The 16,832-nt window shown below is 41.1% G+C and overlaps 1 protein-coding gene across 1 annotated transcript in view; it reads right to left on the bottom strand.

Annotated features, from left to right (window-relative positions):
* Positions 1-16,832, bottom strand: part of LOC122551042 (cilium assembly protein DZIP1-like) — a 191,868-nt gene that overhangs the window by 7,102 nt on the left and 167,934 nt on the right. The gene's annotated exons all lie outside the window — the stretch shown is intronic.

Here is a 16,832-nt window from a genome sequence, read left to right as displayed (position 1 = left end):
ATTGCTGGAGAAACACAGCAGGTTTGGTAGCAGCTGCAGAGAAAAAGCAGAGTCAACATTTCAGATCCAGTAACTGCTAAGCTTTTGAGCATTTTGTTATTATTTCAACAATGCCTACTGTTGTTTAGTTATTAAAGATCTATTTTGAAACAGACATAAATGTCAGATTGATGAAGGCTAACATAGAACATACGGCACAGAAACAGGCCATTTGATGCCAACCTTACTTTGATCATTAAAATAATTGATTTATTATTATTTGTTATTATTGTCTGGTGAAAAATGGGCAGGTCATTAAAATGAGCACTGCAAGTTAAACACTCTCTTTTGATATCATTTTGACTTTCATAGTCAGGGTTTTAAATATGCAGATCAAACCTGGATCACATCATTGAGATATGCCTGCAATATTAAGCTGAAGGTTGAATGAGGAAGATGCCATAGATTCCATAGGAGAAAGTGAGGTCTGCAGATGCTGGAGATCAGAGCTGAAAATGTGTTGCTGGAAAAGCGCAGCAAGTCAGGCAGCATCCAAGGAACAGGAGAATCGACGTTTCGGGCATAAGCCCTTCTTCAGGAAGGATTCCATAAAAGACTAACAAAGTGATGAGGGTACTGGAGGTCGAAGGAGGGTCAAACCTTTTATTTTTGTTTTCCTTTAACCTTCACTGTAATTCTTGTCCTCTTTGAGCCTGGGCATGAGAACTTAACTGAAAGACTGGTGGTGTTCATTCAAGTCATTTTCCACTTGGAATGCACTGGTTAGGTTGTGCTTTTAGAACACAGAACAGTACAGCACAGGAATATGCCATTCAGTCCATGATGTTGTGCCAAACATGATGTCAAATTAAACTAATCCCTTCTGCCTGTCCATAGTCCATTTCCCTTCATTCCTTGCTTAATTGTGTGCTGCTCTAAAAGCCCCTTAAAGACCCCTATCATACCTGCCTCTATCACTACCCTGGCAGGGCATTCCAGACATCTACCACTCTGTGTAAAAGTTGTGACATCTTCTTTAAACTTTCCCACCTACCTTAAATGCATGCCCTCCAGTATTAGACATTTCAATCTGGGAAAAAGATTCTGACTCTCAACTCTACCTCTGTCTCTCATAATTTCATAAATTTCAGGTCTCCCTGCAGGCTCTGCCACACCAAAGAAAAAACTCAAGTTTTTCCAGCCTCTCCTGAAATCTCATATCCTGTCATCCAGGCAACATCCTGGTAAATCTCTTCTGTACACTCTCGAAAGCATCCACATTCTTCCTGAAATGTGGCAACCAGGATAGAATGCAATACTCTAAGTACAGCCTAACCAAGTCTTAGAAAGCTGCAACATGACATCCTGACTCTTGTACTCAAGCACTGACCAAAGGAAAGCATGCCATGCGCTTTCTTGACTACCCTACCTACTTGCATGAACACTTTCAGGACGTTATGGACTAAGACCCCAAGGTTCCTCTGTACGTCAATGCCATTAACTGTATACTTTCCCTTAACTTTTAATCTCCCAAAATATTATACCTCATAGTTGCCCAGATGAAACTCCATCTGCCATTTCTTTGCCCACATCTGCAACTGATCTATAGCCCACTGCATCTTAGAAAAGAATCTCTATGATGTGGAAACCTTTAACATTATTAACAACTCACCCGATGTCTGTGTCATCTGCAAATTTACTCAACCACACATCTACATTTTCATCCAAGGCATTTATATAAATCACAAGTGGTGGAGGTCCCAGAACAGGTACCTGTGGAACACCATTGCTCATGGACCTCTAGCCAGAAAGATACCTTCTAACACTATCCACTGTATTCTATGGGCAAGCCAGCTCTGAACCTAAACCCAGCTAAGTCACCATGAATTTCATGCATCTCAAACTTCTTAAGGAGCCTACCAAGAGGGACCTTGTTGAAAGTTTTATTCAAACTCATGTAAACAACATCCACTCCACTACCCTCATTGATCAACCTCACCCTCAAAAAAATCAAGCAAGTTAATAGGACATGACCTACCCCACACTAGCCCTTGCTTTTCCAAATGCGTTTAAATCCTATCCCTCCAATAGCTTCTCAGCCACCGATGTGAGATTCACCGATGTATAATTTCCTGGGTTATCCCTATTTCTCTTCTTGAACAGAGGAACAACATTAGCTACTTGTCAGTCCTCCAGGACCTCTCCAGTAGCTAGAGAGGATACAATGATCTTGGTCAAGACCCCAGCAATCTCCTCTCTTGCCTCTCTCAACAACCTGGGGTAGATCCAATCAGGCCTGGGGACTTACCCATCTTAATGTGCTTCAATGGACCAACAACACTTCTTTCTTGACTTCAAAATGCCCTAGCGTGTTAGCACACCCTACCCTATCTCATATCCTCCATGACCTTTTTCTTGGTGCATACCAATGTAAAGTACTCATTTAAGATCTCACTCATATCATCTGCCTCCAATCACAAGTTGCCTCCTTTATCCTTACATGGTCATATTATCTACATAGTTATCCTCTTGTTTTTAATGTATGTATAAAATGTCCTGTGATTCTCTTTAACCTACTTGGCAAAGGATATGTCATGGCCCCTCCTTGCTCTCCTAATCTCCTGCTCAAGTTCCTTTCTGCTTTCTTTATATTCATCAAGGATCCTAATTGATTTGAGCTTCCTAAACCTCATCTATGGTTCCTTTTTCTTTCTGACCTCCCCCATCATCCAAGAGTCCCATACCTTGCCATCCTTGTCCTTCCTCCTTATTGGAACATGCCAGTCCTGAACTCTCATCAGCAGGTCTTTAAACAACTCCCACATGTCTAAATATGAACTTGCCTGATAACAGCCGCTCCAAATTAAGTCTCCAAACTCCTGCCTAATACCGTTGTAATTTGTCCTCCCCCAACTTAGAAACTTCCCGCGAGGTCTAAATTTATCCATATTCATAGTTACCTTAAAACTGAAGGAGTTGTGATCACTGTTTCCAAAATGCTGTCCCACTGAAAGGTCAGTCATCTGGCCAGACTCATTTGCCAATATAAGGTCCAGTATGGCCTCTCCTCTAGTTGGACTATCCACATCCTGTTTCAAGAAACCATCTTGGATGCACCTAACAAATTCTTCCCCATCTATGTCTCTTGCTCTGAGGGAATCCAGTCAATTTTGTGGTATTTAAAGTCACCCATGATGACAACCTTGTTGTTACTACATCTCTCTATATTCTGTTCCTTAATTTTCATTGGCTGTTGGGGGTCCTACAGTCTAATCAGAGTGAGTACTTTTCAAGGCTTATCAGGTGTGGGATGGAATAATCTCTCCTTGATGAATGAAACTTCAATCGTGCTCCAGCAGCTTACCAATACAGTGTAAAACAGAATTTGATTGGCACCATATAAGCATATCCTCTTTCCACCACCACCACACAGTGGCCACTTCACATACAATATAGTTCCTCCCAAACTGTGCCATGACCCCAATATGGGCAAACACATATTCTCCTCAGAAAATACATCTCATAGTGATACTAGGGTCCAACAAGTGCTAACCCTTCCTTGCCTTGCCTGTACTTTGGAATTTCTCTGAAACAGAGTAGAATGCATAGGCGGAAGCTTCATAAATACCTCCCGTAGGCCTCAAACCCTGAAAAAGAAAGTAATAAAAATGTGGTTGCTCTAAGGCCGCAGAAAGGTACGTTTAAATGCATGATTCTTTATGTAGAAATCTGTAATGGGGCATGTATCAGCTTTATGTTGAGTAATGTGCAGTAGAGAAAATGGCAATGTGCAATCACCATTGGAAATGACATCACCAACTCAATGTAGTGCGAACTCATATGGAAGAGCAGAGAGTTAAAATGGTAAGGTTAGCAGCTGAAGTGGCTGATGATTATGAGTTGTTCCATAAAGCACTCTTCGGCTTCCAGAGTCAATTTCAGTCCATGAGGGATAGAAATTGGAGCAAAGAGATATCCTCACCTGGAAAGGAAAAGGTAAATCTTGGTGAAGATCATAAGCATAACTTACCACAGGGTAAAAAGGAAACCCTTGAAGGCAACAAAGAAGTTAAAAAAACTCTGGTATTTTCATTGCAATAAAATAGGCCACATGAAATCACAGCGTTGGTGGCTAGGAGAAGCACTGGAAAACCAGATGTAGGAAACCAGAACAAGTCTGGGAGTTTTGGTAACAGAAAACACAGTGGGAGCTAGGAAGCTGCATCAGAGTGTACAAGCTGATTGGAGGTTGATTGGGGAAGAAGTGCTTGATCTGCTTAAAAAATATACCTGCAACGGTAAAGTTTATTCACATAGGCCAGGAGTGGCAGGTAGAGAGGTTACAATATTAAGCGACACAGGATCCTCTCATTCTGTGATGCTGAAGGATGAGGACATATGTACTCCTGAAGGACTATTGCCAGAAAATGTACTGGAATTGGGAATTCATGGTGAGACAAAAAGCACTCAATTACGTAAAATGAGGTTAGAATGTCCAGAAAAGAGTGGAGCATTTGCAATAGGAGTACTGGACAAACTCTCAACTCCAGGAATACAACTTGTCCTTGCGAATGATATAGCTGATTCACCAATAGACATGCTGCCTATTGTGGTTGAAAAGCCAGTCGAGACTCAGGCAACTGAAGCAATGCAGGACTTTTATCCTGGAATCTTCCTTGATTGTGTAGTAGTGAGGTCACAGAGTCACCAGTTGAAACTGGAGAGAGCAAAGGGTACAGATAGGGAAGCTGAAGTGGCATTAGCAGAGACTGTGTTTATCAGATAGTTGACTGATAAACACAGGCGACTGACTGTGTGGAGTTTGCACGTTCTCCCCGTGTCTGCGTGGGTTTCCTCCGGGTGCTCCGGTTTCCTCCCACTGTCCAAAGATGTGCAGGTCAGCTGAATTGGCCATGCTAAGTTGCCCGTAGTGTTAGGTAAGGGGTAAATGTAGGGGTATGGGTGGGTTGCGCTTCGGCGGGTCGGTGTGGACTTGTTGGGCCGAAGGACCTGTTTCCACACTGTAATCTAATCTAATCTAATCTTGACACAAAACTGGAGCAAATAGATAATTATGCAAACATCTTTGGCTCTGCAAAACTCATTGAGTTACAGCAGAAGATGAAAATTTAAAGCAGTTGCATCAAAAGGCATATACAGAGAAAGAGTCTGAATAAATCCCTGTTATTACCTGAGAAATGATGTCTTAATGAGGAAATGGAGACCATTACATATTCAACCAGATGAGAAATGGAAACGAATGGAGTGATGTTATTTGATTAGGGAAAACATCATGGCTATACTTAAAGAGATATTCCTGGGGGCTATGTGGGTAGAATTGAGCTATAAGAAGGGGATAATCACCTTGATGAGGTTGTCCTATGGGCCCCCAACCAGATGCAAGAAATTGAGAAGCAAATTTGTTACAAAATCTCGGATATCTGTAAGAATAATAGGGTTATAATGGTAGAGGATAGGACTGTTAAGGATTTGGATGGTGATGAATTTGTTGCGTGCTTAAGAATGTTTTCTTTATCAATACATAAATATACTTTCTTCAGAAGATGCAAAACTCAACCTACGCTTAGGAAATAAGACAGAGCACTGTGGCATCAGTGACAAAAATCTTATTAGTTTTAAAAGAATTATGGAAAAGGATAGTCTAAGAGTTAAAGTTGTAAATTGCAGCAAGGCCAATTTTGATGGCACTATTCAGGAACTTTGACTGGGGGAGGCTGTTCCCAACTGGGAAATGGGAGGATTTCAAAAACAAGATAATGTGAGTTCAGACTTAGCATGCTCCTGTTCGAATGAAGGCAAATCTGGTAGGAGTAGGGAACATTGGATGATTGAGGTTCTGGTAAAAAAAAAAGAGGTATATGTCAGATATAGACAGCTGGGATCAAGTGAATCCTTGGGAAGAGGGTATAGGATTACAATTCAGAGGGACATCAGGAGGGCAAAATAGACATGAGATAGCTTTGGCAGATAAGGTTAAGGAGAATCCAAAAAGATTTGACACATACATTAGGAGCAGAAAAAAACTAGGGAGAGAATCCTTAAAGATTAAAAATCCCCTTCAAGATCAACTAGGCAGTCTATGTCTCCTGAACCTTTCTTTATTCAGAGAGTAGTAGGGACATGGAATACACTGCCTGCTTTACTGGCATTTAAATGGTCATTGGAGAGGCATATGGACAAGAATGGAATAGTGTTGTTTAGATGGGCTTCAGATTGTTTCACAAGTCAGTGCAACGTCGAGGGATGTGCTGCGCTGTAATGTTCTATGTTCAAACCACAGGACATGCGTGAAATACTAAACAAATATTTCTCATCAGTACTTACTGTGGAGAAAGACATGAAAGCTAGGGAACTTGGGGAAATAAATATTGATGATTTGAAAACAGTACATATTACAGAAGAGGAGGTACTGGAAGTTTTAAAATGCAGCAAGGTAGATAAATCCCTGGGATATGATCAAATATATCCCAGACCATTGAGGGAAGACAGGGTCCCCTAGCAGAGATATTTGCATCACTTACAGTCATAATTGAGGTAGTGGGGCTAATTAGACTAGATTACATTTCCTACAGTGTGGAAACAGGCCCTTCGGCCTAACAAGTCCACACCGACCCTCCGAAGAGTAACCCACCCAGCCCAATTTCCCTCTGACTAATGCACCTAGCACTTCAGGCAATTTAAGAGGAAACCAGAGCACCTGGAGGAAACCCATGCAGACACGAGGAGAATGTGCAAACTCCACACAGACAGTCATCTGAGGCTGGAATCGAACCTGGGACCTTGGCGCTGTGCTTTTGTTTAAGAAATGCTGCAAGGAAAGCTTGGGAACAAAGACCGGTGAGCCTGATATCAGTGGCAGGTAAATTGTTTGAGAAGATTCTGAGAGATAGAACCTACATGCATTTGGAAAGGCAAAGACTGATTAGGGATAGTCAGAATGGCTTTGTAGATGGGAAATCGTGTCTCTCAAACTCGACTGTGCTTTTTGAAGATATAACCAAGAAATTAGTTGAAGGTAGATCAGTAGACATTACCTTCATGGATTTTAGTAAGGCCTCCAACAAGGTTTCACATGGTAGACTGGTTAGTAAAGTTAGATCATGTAGGATCCAGGGAGAGATAGCCAATTGGTAGAAAATTGGCTTCATGGTAGGAAACAGAGACGGTGATAGTGGATTGTTGTTTATACTGGAGGCCTGTGACCAGCAGTGTGCCACAAGGATTGGTGCTGGGTCCACTGTTGTTTCTCATTTATGTAAACAATTTGAAAGAGAATAAAGGTGGCATGGTTAGTAAGTTTGTGGATGACACCAAAAATGATGATATAGTGGATAGTGAAAAAGGTTAAGTTCTAAGTGTAGAATAAGATCTTGATCAGCTGAGTTAATGGACCAAGGAGTGGCAGATGTGAGGATAAATGTGAGGTGTTACATTTTGATACAACCAGGGTAGGAATTACACAGTTAATGGCAGTGCCCTGGGAATGTTGTTGGGCAGAGAGACATAGGTGTTCAGATACAAAGTCCCTTAAAAGTGCCTTCACAGATAGACAAAATGATGAAGGCGGCATTTGGCATGCTTGCCTTAATTGCTCAAAGCATTGAGTATAGAAGTTGGGACATCATGTTGCGGCTGTAGAAGACGTTTGTGAGACCACCTTTGGAGTACTGCATACAGTTCTGGTCACCCTGCTACAGGAATGATGCTATTAAAACTGGAAAGGGTGCAGAAAAGATTTAAAAGATGTTAGCAAGACTGGAAGGTTTGAGTTTTAAGGAAGGGTGGGAGAGGCTGGGACTTTTCTGCCCAGAGTGTTCGAGGCTGAGGGGTGACCTTACAGAGGTTTATAAAATCATGAAAAGCATAGATAAGGTAAATAGACAAGGATTTTTTTCCCAGGGTAGGGGAGACCAAACTTGTGGATAGGTTTAGGGTGAGAGGGAGAGATTTAGAGAAGACCTGAGGGGTAACTTTTTCACACAGAGGGGGTGCATATATGAAACGAACTTGCAGAACAAGTGATAGAGCCAGGTACAATTACACCATTTAAAGGCATTTGGACAGCTACGTAATAGGATGTGTTCAAAGGGATATAGACCAAACTCAGGCAAATAGGACTAGTTCAGTTTAGGAAACGTGGTTGGCAGAGACAAGGTCTGTTTCCACGCAGTATAATTCTGTGATTCTATGAGTACCACACTAAAGAATTGAGTCTCTTGAAACAGCAGGGTCAATGTTAAAATTGATTCAGGACAAAATGTTGAATCATGGAAAATGCTTTTTTTTTCAGACAAGCAGGACAGTAGACAACTGAGTTCCCCAAAGTTCACTCTTAGTATACACAAATTAATTGAATCTTGGAATACAGGGAACATTTAAAATTTGTTGATTGGGCTAAACATAGAGGGATGTTAAGGGCAAGATCTGGCATGAATAGAAATTCAACTACTAGCAAAGGCAGAGAGTGGAGATGAAGAAGTCTTTTTCAGGAAGCTAGCCCGTGACGAGTGGAATACCTCAGGGACCAGCATTGAGACCACAACTATTCATGTCATTCATTAATGATATGGTCAAAGGAACTATGGGCACTGCTGCTAGGTTTGCACATGACCCAAAAATATGTAGAGGAATAGGTAGTGTTGAAGCAGCAGGGAAGCTGAAGAATGATGTAGGCAGGCTAGGACAATGTGCAAAGAAGTGTGCAAAGAAATACAATGTGGGAATGTCTGTAGCTACGCACTTTGGTAAGAAGAATAAGGGCATAGATGATTTTCTAAACAGCGAATGATGGCAGAAATATGAAGCACAAAGGGTGTGGGAATCCTAGATCTTAAGGTTAACGGGCAGGTTCCGTTGCCAGATATGAAGGCAAATACAGTGTTAACACTCATTTTGAAAGAGGTAGAATAGAAGAGCAGAGATGTCTTGCGGAGGCTGTATGAGACTCTGTTCAGAATGCATTTGGAATACAGATCATTCTGCTATAACACACATCTCGTCAACGCATATTCACTGTAACACGATTGACAAATTGGGGATGCTGTTTCTTCAATGCAAACTTTTAAAATGTGTGCTGGTTGTAATGTGAATACAACTCCAACACTTTAAGCAATTGTTCTAAAGTGCAATTTTTCTAGAGTGCAGGGTTGCACAAGAATGCAACCATTGCGTTATAGAAGAACTGACTGTATTGTGAGCAGTATAAGCCCCATATTTAAGGAATGATGTACTGGCCTTGAAGATGGTCCAGAGAAGAATGATTCAAGGACGAAGAGCTTATCATATGAGGAGTGGTTAAGGACTCTGGATCTGTACTCGACGGAGTTTAGAAGGATGAGGGGCGATCTAAATTAAACTTATAGAATACTGAAAGGCCTGGATAGAATGGATATGGAGCAGGTGTTTCTACTATTAGAAGAGACTAGTATGCAAGGGCACAGCCTTAAAGTGAAGGGATGACCTTTTAGAATGGAATCATAGAACTCTACAGTAGCTGAGATGAGAAGGAACTTTTTACGAGAGTAGTTACTCCTTGATACTCATTGCCACAGAAGGCTGTGGAGGCCAAATCATTGAGTAAATTTAAGAGATGGATAGTTTCTTGATTGGTAAGGGGTTCAAGGGTGACACAGGGAGAAAGCAGGAGAATGGGGTTTAGAAACACTTCAGCAATGGTCGAATGGCAGAGCAGACGTGATAGGCCCAAATGGCCTAATTCTACTGTTAGGAGAAAGTGAGGTCTGCAGATGCTGGAGATCAGAGCTGGAAATGTGTTGCTGGAAAAGCGCAGCAGGTCAGGCAACATCCAGGGAACAGGAGAATCGACGTTTTGGGCATTGATTCCTGAAGAAGGGCTTATGCCCGAAACGTCGATTCTCCTGTTCCCTGGATGCTGCCTGACCTGCTGCGCTTTTCCAGCAACACATTTCCAGCTCTAATTCTATTGTTATATCTTTTGGTCTTATAGATGGCAAACAATGCTCAAAGATAGTCATGTAGGAATAACTAGCATATCAGGATCTCATTCATTCCACCCACTTCCCTTTTTTCTCTTCCTTTCCTTTTTCCTTCCATTTTTCTTCTTTTCTCAGTTATTTTTAGTTTTTAGCATTTCTTACTTACCTTTTGAAGGCTGTGGAGGCAGCAGCGGTGACAGAGCATGGCAGTGACTGGGGCCCAGTGCAAGCTCGGATGGCAGCAATGGTGAGATGGTGAAGGATGGCAGCAGCAGCAGTCAGCAAGGAGGCAGTGGCACCAAAGTATGGCAACAGCAGCAGTTGGCCCTGAGGAATGGCAGCAACTGCGGGTTGGCTGTGAGAGATCACAGCAGTGATGGTCACTAGTGATATGGTGGTTGGGGCCAAATCCTTGCGGGTAGTGCCAAAAGTGCCAGGTGGGTCATAGCCCAGTGTGGGTGAAAGCATGTCCAACGCGGAGGAGAGTGAGTCCTCCTGGGATGTCCAGCTTGGAGAATCTACAGGATCATGCCTCAAGAAAGGACTTCAACATTTAACATTTTGAATTTATTTTTCTACTTTTAGGCCATGACGATAGGGGAGCTGAACTTTTTAAACTTATTCAAGGTGGAAAATGAACGGTTAAAATTGCATTTGTACTGGGCCTTGTTACTACTACATTTGCTACTACAAACAGACCATTGCAGGCGGATCTTTATGGTCACCATCTGTGGTTACGCAATAGAGTCGAGACAGCCATAACTTCTGTTTTAATCTGCAGCAAGCTTCTAAGAAAAACTGCAAGGCCTGACTGAGCTCAACTTCTGAGCTGAAACTGCATGATCTGACACGTAGGCTGGGTCATGTGATTATCTTGTGGTTCTGTATAAAACTTTGGTAGTTGCCTGTAATCTGCGAGAAGCTAGATTAGACTGCAATGTGGTCATATCCCTATGCTTTTCCTAAAGGCATTTGTCTTTAATAAATGACTTCTGATTGACTTCTAAATTTGTAATGTGGTATAATTTTACCTACAACAAATTGGCATAGTTGGCAGGATCCTGTCTACCAGTCCAGGCAAGTGGCCACTGTCTGGTAACTGGAGAAGGAGACTGAACAACTTTGAAGTGAATCAGATGTCAGTAATCGTTGATCTGTTATGAGTGAATGTGAGAGTGTCTGTCCTGTGGCATCTGAGTTGAATGCAAATGGACCAGGAAGATACTGTCTCTAGCACCCAGCCTGAGCCCCTCACACGAAATCCCCTCACATGAAAGCCAGATTTCAGTGTTATTGTTCCTGCCTGGGAAAAAGGCCTAAAGTAAGATAAGTGGGATACGGAGAACTGATCACTTCCTGAAAACAGGTATTGCTGGACTCCGATAGGAGTGGTCCCAGGTGAGACACGGCCGGTGATAAAAAAACAGTGGTGGCTAGTGGTTAAACTCGACCAACCAACAGAGAATCCATGAGTATAAATTATCATTCAGTCCTGGGTGCGACGCAACTGGTGGGAAAACACGCCGGTGGGTAAATGCCATCAATCGACAAGATCCAGGAATTTTATCCCTGAGTTTGCCAAATTGGTTGAGTTCATATAACGATTGGTAAAAGGGGAGAAGCCTGCGATGGACCCAGTTGACTGGGGACCAGTAGACAAGATGACTCCTAAACAAAACTGAATGTGGAGTTAATGTCAGCCCCTGGTGGTGATAACCCAGATCCATGGCAAGAAAGAGTGACCTATAGGGTACTATTCCACTGTGGAGGGACCCGTAGTTAATGGCTTGCCCAAATGTATAGCTGCATTAGACTATGCCACATGGGCTGTCAGGATTAGAGAACCCGCGGTGATGACAGGGAATATCTGTTTAGATACTAAACATACTCTTGTAGAAATGCTGCATACGGGAAAATTACGAAGAGTCTCTAACATAAGGAGGGCGAAATGGGAGGCTGTCCTTTTGCCACCCACCAAATCCATTAGTATGGTCCAAGATACTTGGCAAAACCCAGTTGAATGAGATGCATAAAACAGTTAGGGACAAACAGGAAATATGGGATGAACAGAGGCAATTAGAGGATTGTCCAGAGATCCCATCAGCGGGTAGTAAAGTTATGGGTAAGCCTCTACTCCGTAAAACTGGCTTTGCCCTAATTAAGTGGTACCTATGAGGTTATCATTAGTGGTGATATGTGTGCTTGTATTGACATATGAGGGAAGGGGGTCTGGAAACATTGGTCCCAACTGAAGAAATATGTGGACATCAACTGAGGATCCTCACTCTCTCTTTCCTTTTCAGACTGATTCTTCTCAGAGCTTGCAGACATCCTTTGCGGTTATTATGCGTGGACCAGGAGAGTGGGCTGTTGTGCGTGAGTGGTATAGCCTTTGGACCACTGTATAACTCCGTAAGCTTCAGAATATTTTGTTCAGTTTTGCCCTGGTCCTTTACCTAGTAGCCGCTAGGGGAGGAACATCAATGGAATTGTGGCGAACTAAAATGTTTTAACTTATGAAGAGTTATTGTTAGAAGATTTCTCCAACCAGAATTTTGAATTTGGTCAAAATTTGCATAGGAGCATATCAAATGTCTAGAATGAGCCATAAAGTAAGTGTAAGATTAATGGATAAATTTAGAGAAAGAACAGACAACAACTGGGAATGGATTGAAATGACAATTGAAGTTACCATGCATTTTAGTGAAAAGGAAGTTTAGGTGAGAGTCCTTTTCTTTCCTTGGTGAACTTGGTGATCAAGCCACTACCCGAGGTATCGGGACTATACATGGAGAGATAAGTAAAATCTCATAGAGCTTTAGATAAGGTCATATGGGAGTGAAGAATGCGTGATAGTCTTGTGGATACCGATGTGTGTGCAAAAGTGATTGTTACCTCAGAAGCAATGAACATATGTAAATGCTGTTTAAAAAAGATTTTTGCACTGAAGAACGGGCCTCAGACATGTACACCTACTTGACAAATGGATTACTGTACCTTGGGAGGACACAAGACCATAGTTTAAATGATAAGACATTGATACATAATTCAGAGAAACTGACTTTAAAACAGTGATAGTGAGCTGTACTGATAAGAAAACAAAAATTATACTCTTGTTGTTTTGCAAAACCTTCTGGCCCTTGACTATTAGCTAGAGGCACAGGGTGGCACCTGTGCTTATACTGACCTTAAATGTTGCACTTACATCCCAGACGCCTCTGATAATATTACTAATTTGGTGGACCACATAGGGTAAGATGGCAGACAAGAGTGGGGAGAAAGTGAGGCAATTCTACAATTATAACCCACCAGGCTGGCTTGGTTGGCTACTAGGCAGCTCTCGGGGCTCTTATATTTTACACGCATTGATTATACTTGTTGTCATTGTTATTGATTGTTGTTTAATTATGGCTCTTTTCAATTCATGTTGTAAATGTGAACTGCAAGAATCATGCCGGATGTCAAGACCATTGAACACCCCTTGATGAAGGGCACAGATATGCACAAACTATGACTGTCACTATGCTCACATGTGCTTCTGAACACAAGGGGGGAGCTGAAGACAAAAAAATGAAGGGTTAAAATTAAATTTGTACTGAGTCTTGTTACTGCTACATTTGCTGAAAACAGATCACTGCAGGAGGACCTCTACAGTCACCATCTGTGTTTACACAACAGAGCTGGACAGCCATAACTCCTGCTTTTTAATCTGCAGCCAGCTTCTAAAAAAAACAAGGCCTTCTGAGCTCAAACTGCATAATCTGTGTCATATAGGCTGGGTCATGTGATTATCTTGTGGCTCTGTATAAAACCTTTGGTATTTGCCTGTAATCTGCAAGAAGCTAGATTTGACTGCAATGTGGTAACATCCCTATGCTTTTCCCAAAGACCTTTGATTTTAAAAATGAGTTCAGATTGACTTCTAAATATGTAATGTGGCATAATTTTACCTACAACACTTTGTATCTAGGTACTTTGTACCTAAGATGGCTCTATGTGTGGTGACATTGTGCATTTTTCACTGTACTCTTGTGTCCCATACTTGAGTACATGACAATAAATCAGAAATCAAAATCTAAAATCTAAATGTAAACAATGAAGAAAAGAACAGGATGGTGGCTCAGTGATTAGCTCTGCTGCCTCACAGCACCAGCCATTCTAGCCTTGGGTTACTGTCTCTGTGGAGTTTGTATGTTTTCCCCACATCTACATTGGTTTCTGCCAGGTTCTCTGGTTTCCTCCCACAGTGTGTTGATTTTCAGCTTGCGCTTTTCCAGCAACACATTTTCAGCTCTGATCTCCAGCATCTGCAGTCCTCACTTTTTCCTCCCACAGTTCAAAGGTTAGGTGGATTGGCCAAGCTAAATTGCCCCATAGCCCCATAAGATGTGAGGCTAGGTAGATTAATTATGGTAAGTGTCGGGTTGTGATGGAACAGTATTGGGGGTTGGGTCTGGATGGGATACTCTTTTGAGGGTTGGTGCAGACCCGATGAGCCAAATGGCCTTTCTCCAATATAGGGATTCTATGTTTCTAAGATGATACAAATCATTTGTAATAGAATGTAAATGGGTTATCAGAATGGGTATATAGTGATAAATGGAATTTAATATGATGAAGACTAAGGTGATGCTTTTTGGTAGAAGGCATAGGCAGAGGCCAGGATAGGTTTTGGCAAACTGTTAAAAACTGTGCAGGAACAGAAGGACCTGGGGTGCATGTGTATTAACCTTTGAAGGCACCACAACCTATTAACAATTATTTTTGGTGCAGGAATTCTAGCTACAAGGTAAGGTTGGAAAAGTTTTTTTTAAATTGGAGCAAAGAAGATTGAGAGAGGATTTCATAGAGCTCTAAAAGTTTACAAGGACAAAAAGAAAATGTTGTGCCCACGAGCTGACTGCACAGGGATTAAGGAACACGGGGCGGCACGGTGGCACAGTGGTTAGCACTGCTGCCTCACAGCGCCAGAGACCTGGGTTCAATTCCCGACTCAGGCGACTGACTGTGTGGAGTTTGCACATTCTCCCCATGTCTGCGTGGGTTTCCTCCGGGTGCTCCGGTTTCCTCCCACAGTCCAAAGATGTGCAAGGTCAGGTGAATTGGCCATGCTAAATTGCCCGTAGTGTTAGGTAAGGGGTAAATGTAGGGGTATGGGTGGGTTGCGCTTCGGCAGGTCAGTGTGGACTCGTTGGGCCGAAGGGCCTGTTTCCACACTGTAATGTAATCTAATCAAAAACACAGATTTAATATCTTGGCCAAGTGATACAGTGTAATTTAGGGGTAATTTTCATTTTTATGCTCTGAGTGGTTATCACCTGGAAGTCACTGACCACAAAGAGGTGGGAGCAGAAACATTCAATGATTTGAAAAGAAAATTAGATGACAACCTGGAGGAAAGAAACTTGCAAAGCTACAGGGATCAACCGGGAGAATGGATTTCATGAGATTCCTCTGTAGAGATCTGGCACAGACTAAAATAACGTCCTTCCAACCCATAAATAACTCTACAATTTGATGACATTAAAATGCAACAGACAGGTATAGAAACAGGTACAGAAAATAATAACTGGTCAGGCATTTAGAAGACAAAATTACCAGGAGTTGGAAGGCATGTTGTTAGAATATTGTGAGCTGTTTTCGACACACTTAAGAAAGATGCACTAGTCTTGGAGTCAGAGCAGCATAAACTTATCAGCATTATATCTTAACTCCACAGGTTTGTTCACGAGGAAAGAATGTATAAACTAATCTTGTATTCCTTGCATTTCAAAGGGATATGGCATTTTAAAAATATTAGGTAAAAAATAAAATAAGTAAAGACAAATATTTCCACTGGTTGGAGAGTCCAGAACCCAAGGCAAATAGTTAAAAAAAAATTACAGCCAGACCTTCCTACAGTTACATTAGGAAGCATTTCTATATGCAGAAGGTGATACAAGTTTTGATGTCTTTTCCATAAATGACAATTGATGTTAAATGAAATATAATTTTTAAATCTGAGTTTGAAAGACATGTATTATTAAAAGGGATTAAGGAATATTGATAAATGTGGGTATACACAGATAGGACGCAGATCAATCATGATAATAGTCGTGAATGGTAGAACAAATTTGAGGGATTAAATAGCCTACGCCTGTGCCTATGTTCCTCCAATAATTCTTTTAAAAATACATTTTAAAAAATAATTCCAAATGTTAGTGAATATATGTTCTTAAAATGTGCAAATTAAAAAATGGCAAGGTATCATTCTCAAGAAGCCTATTTGGCAAATTTCTGTGACTACAGTATTTAAATTTCAATGGCTGGTCACAACATTCCATTAGATTTTTACTTTTAAAATATTTGCATTTATCTGTGATATCAATAATTTATAGATGACATTTTGTTGGGACTTTACAATGTTATATTTCCCTCGTTGCTTTACATTCCAAAATAACGGATGGAGGTTTTCATTAGCATGCATTTCTATGCAAGGGCAATTAGAGATGAGCAATAAATGCTGGCCAGCTAACAATGCCAATATCCCACGAGTGAATAAATAAAAAAAAAACTAAAATCAACAGATGACTTTTAAATTTATATATGACTCATGAAGTTTAGTTATTAATATTGGAAGGTTGCATTTCTAACACAACTGTAATACATTACTTATTAATTTGAAATCAAACTATAATCATACACTAATTATAATCAAAATGTCTATTGATTCTTTTATCTCTAAAAATTAAATATTGCAAACAAATAGATCAACAAATTAAGAATAAAGATGCACAGACTTTATGTTGATAAACTTTCATTATCAAACTCTAAAAGTGATGGCAACCTGCTTCGAGGTGAAGAACACCCTAGAGGAATTGCAGAAAAGTTTATGAA

The sequence above is a fragment of the Chiloscyllium plagiosum genome, unplaced genomic scaffold (assembly GCF_037043375.1).
Source record: "Chiloscyllium plagiosum isolate Xiang-an unplaced genomic scaffold, Cpla_swu_hap1 HiC_scaffold_6, whole genome shotgun sequence".
Taxonomy (NCBI): domain Eukaryota; kingdom Metazoa; phylum Chordata; class Chondrichthyes; order Orectolobiformes; family Hemiscylliidae; genus Chiloscyllium; species Chiloscyllium plagiosum.
The sequence above is the reverse complement of the archived record's forward strand: the minus strand, read 5'-3'. Positions and strand labels throughout refer to the sequence as shown.